Here is a 6237-nt window from a genome sequence, read left to right on the forward strand (position 1 = left end):
CTGCAGGAGAGCAGAGAGGAGATACAGGAAGACGAAATTAATAATTCACAAAGACATTTTTAAAGAACAACTCAAAATCTACAATAACTCAGTTAAACGGGCCAGAACCTCCTATTTTTCAAAAATCATTTCAGAAAATAAAAACAACCCCAAATTTCTTTTTAAAACCATTGATATTTTAATAAATAAAGACTTCAACAAGTCCTCCATGCCATCATCTAATGCTGCATGTGAGGACTTCGCAGACCACTTCATGGGTAAAATCAATGCTATAAGATCAAACATTTCATCCATGCAGTACACGGATCTTAACAGACCTCCAGCATTGTTTTTACCAGAAGAAACACTGGGGAGTTTTGTCCTGGTTGATGCGAAGATGCTTGGGCGAGTTGTATCCCAAGTAAACACTACAACCTGCCTTTTAGATCCCATTCCCACTTCACTTTTTAAAACATTTTATGGATTCTTTGAGTCAGAGCTTTTAAATATAGTAAACTGCTCTCTTCAGACGGGGGTCTTCCCCTCTGCCTGTAAGACAGCGGTGGTGAGGCCCCTTCTGAAGAAGAGTCAATTAGATCCAAAAAATCTGGATAACTATAGACCCGTATCCAACTTACCATTTTTAAGTAAAATAATAGAAAAAAGTGTCGCTACTCAACTGCATGAGTTTTTAAATGCCCAAAAATCTTTTGAAAAATATCAGTCTGGTTTTAGGAAAAGCCATAGTACAGAAACGGCTCTTTTAAAGATCGTTAATGATCTAAGATTAAACTACGACTCACAGAAACTTTCTGTTCTGGTGCTGCTGGATCTCAGTGCCGCTTTTGATACAGTAGATCACCAGATTTTATTAGACAGACCTAGAAGTCTAGTGGGCCTCTCTAGAAATGTTCTTAAGTGGTTTTACTCTTACCTTACAGGGCAACACTTTTATGTAAGTATGGATATGTGCTCTTCAAGAATCCACGAAATAAGTTGTGGGGTTCCCCAGGGGTCGATTTTAGGGCCAATACTGTTTAATTTATATATGTTGCCTCTTGGGGAGGTCATCAGGAGACATGGCGTTGACTTTCACAGCTATGCTGATGATACACAGCTTTACATCGCCATGTCTACTGATGACCTTGAACCGGTTAACACTCTTTTAAACTGCATTTTAGATATAAAGTTGTGGATGGCAGAAAATTTCTTACAGCTCAACCAGGACAAAACTGAAGTTTTAATCATCGGTTCTGAAGACAAGAGAGAGATGATTTTACCACATCTTCATAATTTTAAACCTTCTCCATCTGTGAGAAACCTGGGTGTACTTTTTGACTCTGAGCTAAATTTTATCCCACACATTAAAAATGTCGTTAAAACAGGATTTTATCATCTCAAAAATATTGCCAGAGTCCGCCCGTTCCTCTCTCTTGCCAGCACAGAGGTACTAATGCATGCTTTTATTTTCAGTCGTTTAGATTTTTGTAATGCCCTGCTCTCTGGTTTACCCAAAAAGTCTCTTTCAAACTTACAACTTCTACAGAACTCAGCGGCACGAGTTCTGACGAGGACCAGAGGGCGGGAACACATTACACCGGTTTTAAAATCGCTGCATTGGCTCCCTGTGCGTTTCAGGATTGATTTTAAAATTCTTTTAATGGTTTATAAATGTTTTTATGGTCTTGGGCCTTCTTATTTAAATTATATTCTTTTAAAATATGAGCCCTCGCGGACCTTGAGGTCTTCCGGTGCTGGCCTCTTAGTTGTTCCCAAGGCGAGGACCAAAACTTATGGTGAGGCTTCGTTCTGCCATTATGGTCCTCGCCTGTGGAACGGCCTTCCGGAGAGCCTCAGGGCCGCAGAGACAGTAGAGGTTTTTAAGAAGAGGCTCAAGACCCACCTTTTTAATTTAGCTTTTAGTTGATTTTAACTGCTAATTTATTCTGTTAGTTTTAGTATAGGCTATTTTATGTATTTATTTTAATTTTATGCGTCTTATTTTCAATTTTATGTTTTTTTTTTTTGTTTTTTATGTTTTTAATTTTAGCATCTTATGATTTTAGCCCCAGTGTTTCTTGTGGGGATCTTTTCCTCCAGGGATTGCCGGCTTGGTCAGCGGTTGTTGCTGCAGTTGTTGCCCTTGCTGGGGCAGCTGGGGTCTAATTTTACAGCTTTATGGCTGTGAGGGGGACCCCGGTGTTGTCCCGGTCTGGGTGGGCACTGTGGCGATGTTCCGGTGGCCGGGCTGGCTCCTGGTATGAAAGGATTCCCAGATACTGTTTCCTCACAGCAGAGCCAAGCCATACTTGTTTTTTCGTTTATTTATTTATTTATTTTACAGTTACATAGTCATAATTCATTGTACGTGGGAGCCATGGGTCATGTGGTTTAATGGAGGGGAGTGGGAAGGGTGAAGGGTGGGTTGGGGTTTTTATTGTAATGTTGTGTGTTTACTGTTTTTAGTGTTAAAGCGCTTCGAGCTGCACAAAGTGCATGAGAAGCGCTATTTTATAAATAAAGTTTGATTGATTGATTGATTGAACTCCACACAGGACGCTTTTGGGATTTGAACCAGAGCCCTCTTGCTATGAGGCACGCCTGCTGACCAGTACGTCATTGTGCAGCTGTGAGAAGTTTATTTTGAAAATAAGACCATTCTAAGTTGGAAGCAGTTATTAGAAAAAACATTAATTTGAGTTTATTGTTTCAATCATGGTCAATTGGAACATACTTCCTTCAACACAGGAACAGCACATATATAAAGAAACAAAAATAAGTCGCAATCTGAGTATACATCCTTGTAATTTACTTTTCACAATACAAATTAAGCAGTTAATGCTTGAAATGGGAAGAGAAGAAGCAAATTTATTTAATCCCTTCCCTATTATAATATGCATAACTTAACAATGATAAATGGTTGCTATGTTATAAATTATAAACTGTAATGTTTCTATAAAAATGTATGAGTAAAGGTCTTTCTTCTGAAATGTTTTTATATGAATTTATTGGCACCATAACACCTTTTTTTACCACATGTGTGAGTTAAACAGGAGTTGCCAACATTATTTACAAGGTCAGAACTAACACATGTAATGCAAGTGGCTAAATATTTCAAAAGGAAACAAATAAATCATATAATGGAAATTTAGTTGATTTAATACTTTTGATCTTAGGTTAATATTATTTGATGCATCTGTTATGGAAATACTGAAAATTAAAAGTAAATAATAAAATAATGAGAAAAAATGTGTTTAGTTATACATATTTCTTTAAATTTCACAGCAGAAATAAGAGGCCGGGATAGGCTCCAGCAGCCCCGTGACCCCAAAGGGACAAAATGGGTTCAGAAGATGAATCAGAAATAAATTTAAATTAAAAGGAAAAGGTATGTCAGTTATCTGCAGGTATTCTCAGATATGTACTATCGCACATATAAATAAGAAAAAACGACAAAACAGTTAAATTACTTTGTTACCATAGCTCCATTAAAAATGACAGATAAATAAATAAATTTGCTTAAAAATAATAACAAAAACAAGTGTCCAGTGTCTAATGTAGAGTCTAGCATCTGATGGTAAGAAATCTCAGAAAAAGGACTTCTTTCTGTTTTGACGTGTTGCAGACTCCACAGTCAGGGATGTGAAGTGTCATTTCTGGATCCTCCACAGCAATGACATCACTGTCAATCTGCACAAAAGAAAAATACATTAGTTATAAAAGAAATGAGTTTTATTTGATGTCACAGGGAACATATAGGAAAAAAAAACAAGTCCAGTAGTATTTTCAGAAGAGTAAATAAAAAAGTGATAAATGGAGCTTTTTTTTTTCTTGCTGTGTGCAAACATTTGACATAAATGTACTTGTTGGCCATTTATATGCCCACTAAAACTGGACAAATGTGGTTAATCAGGTGAATCCGAACGGACTATGAAAATGCAGCTGAGAGAAAATAGTAGACTACAAAAGAGTCAATCATCCGATTCTGCAGAACTACCTACATAATCATGACGTAACGATCAAGCTTCCCGGTGTTTAAAAACCCCCCGCCCAATAAAAATAAAATAAAAAAAGCCCGCCCTGCAAAAAAAATAGTAAACTGTACCCTGTGAAGTTTGCAGCTGTGCCGATAGCTTAATGTGGGTGCTAATGTACTAAATAGTAAACACATTGCTACGGTTCAACGAAGAAGAAACGGCGGTTGCCGTGGATACGCAACGCTACTCCGAGGTGTCACGTGACTTTCCCCACCTGAACTTTATTTAAACTCGCCCGGATACAGAATAACAAAAACTATAATATTGTATTAAATGTTATGAAAGGGTATGATTCTGTGACGGGGGACCGTCGTTTGCAGAGTGTTTGTTTAACAATGAGATAATAAAAATACAGAACGTGTCTGTCACGTGAAGAGAAGGCTGAAAACCGAACGTTAAAGTTATTGTGCTGGACGTGTAAACTAAAAGATCGGTGGGTAATACTGCATAGTAAAACACGACAATCTGTTAAGAGAGTATTTTCTGAAGGGTATAAAAAACGAAATTATAAGGTAGTTGTTGATATAAACGGGCACGACAATGGGTGCTTTCACAAAGCATTTTTTGCACCAGCTATATACAGCCCTGAGCATGACTGATGCAAAATGCTAGCATAGCCTGCTGCCCGTTCATTTACAAGATTCAGTTTAAAACAATTTCTTTTTACTTACCCTCTGTTCTTCCATTAGCGAAATGACCTCCTGTGGTCAACCCTGAGCGTGCAAAAAGACACTTACAGACGTCAATTTTGTTGGTTTCACTCCGGCAGCTCCTTGGACTCTGCAGTGCTGAAGAATGTGGCTCACATGCGACTGTAGCGCACTATTCTGAGTTTAAAGTCAGAATTCTTAGAATAAAGTCAGAATTCTGAGATTAAAGTCAGAATTCTGAATTTAAAGTCAGAATTCTGAGATTAAAGTCAGAATTCTGAGTTTAAAGTCAGAATTCTGAGAATAAAATCAGAATACTGAGATTAAAGTCAGAATTCTGAGAATAAAGTCAGAATTCTGAGATTAAAGTCAGAATTCTGAGATTAAAGTCAGAATTCTGAGTTTAAAGTCAGAATTCTGAGTTTAAAGTCAGAATTCTGAGTTTAAAGTCAGAATTCTGAGATTAAAGTCAGAATTCTGACTTTAAAGTCAGAATTGTCTATGACCTTTTTTTTTATTTCTCCATGGCCCTAATCCTCTTCCGTAAATAACTATGTTAAATAAAAGTAAAAAAAGTTTATTTTTTCAACATCCATATGTGGTCTATTCACCCTCTCATGGTGGAAAAAGTATTATCTGAGCTTTTTCATCCACTAAATCATCTTCAAATGGACGCGTCATGCTGCTTCACCTCTCTGAAAACAAACTAACCTTCAACTAAACCTGCTCCAGACCAGGTTATGTTCAGAGCATGAGTTGCCATGGCAACTTGACCTTCCCTGAAACATACCTCCATTTCTGGAACCGATAACTAAGGTTATCAACTTCCTTAGCCTCAAACTTACTGTGGGAGCTAGCATAACCTGCTTTCTAGAATACCCCCCTGGAACTAGAAGAGACTCAATGAGAACAGAAAGACAAGAAAGGATCCAAACCAAACTCTTCTTCTGTCTGACTTCAACCATGAAGGGACTTGAACCCTCAACCTTCTGATCCATGAGGCCACATGGTCTGAGAGAACATCCAGGTCCAGCTGCAGGTGGAGGACAGCATCATCCAGCTGAAGAAGAGGAGGAGCTTCTGCTGCCTCCCTCAAAGAGGAAGGTGGAGGAGGTGAGAGGCTGCACTGGAGCTTTGGACCAAACCCTGTGATGGATGAACAACATCTCCAGGCTGTTTCCAGCCTGACCAGGAGGATCAGAAAACAGCAACAACTTCTCCTCCATCAAACCATGATGTCACCACCAGCAGGTGGAGAAAGATATGAGCAGAAATTCTCTAGTTGGCTTCAGATTTCAGAGTTTCCCAAACAAGCAGTAGCACAACTCCACTTTTCTCTCCGAGCCCATCCTCTGAAATCTGATCTTCTAAAGGACGAGAACACATGGAGACTGAAACTACCGGAGCATCACTAGAAGGACAGTTGGACTCCCCTCTGGAAAAAGAAGGCTTGAGCATGTTGACGTGACAAACTCCACATTTCTTCTCTTTGTCATGAGTTGGGATCCTAAAATTGGTGTCATTCATTTTCTTTTCCAGCTCATATGGAGCAGAAAACTGTGCCTGTAGGC

At 38.5% G+C, this 6237-nt stretch overlaps 1 protein-coding gene across 1 annotated transcript in view; it reads left to right on the forward strand.

The window, feature by feature from the left end:
- LOC144986974 (uncharacterized) overlaps nucleotides 1-6237 on the forward strand; it is a 239984-nt gene that overhangs the window by 107363 nt on the left and 126384 nt on the right. The gene's annotated exons all lie outside the window — the stretch shown is intronic.

This window comes from Oryzias latipes, chromosome 2 (genome assembly GCF_053564925.1).
Source record: "Oryzias latipes strain Hd-rR chromosome 2, Olatipes_Hd-rR_3.1".
In the NCBI taxonomy this organism is placed as follows: domain Eukaryota; kingdom Metazoa; phylum Chordata; class Actinopteri; order Beloniformes; family Adrianichthyidae; genus Oryzias; species Oryzias latipes.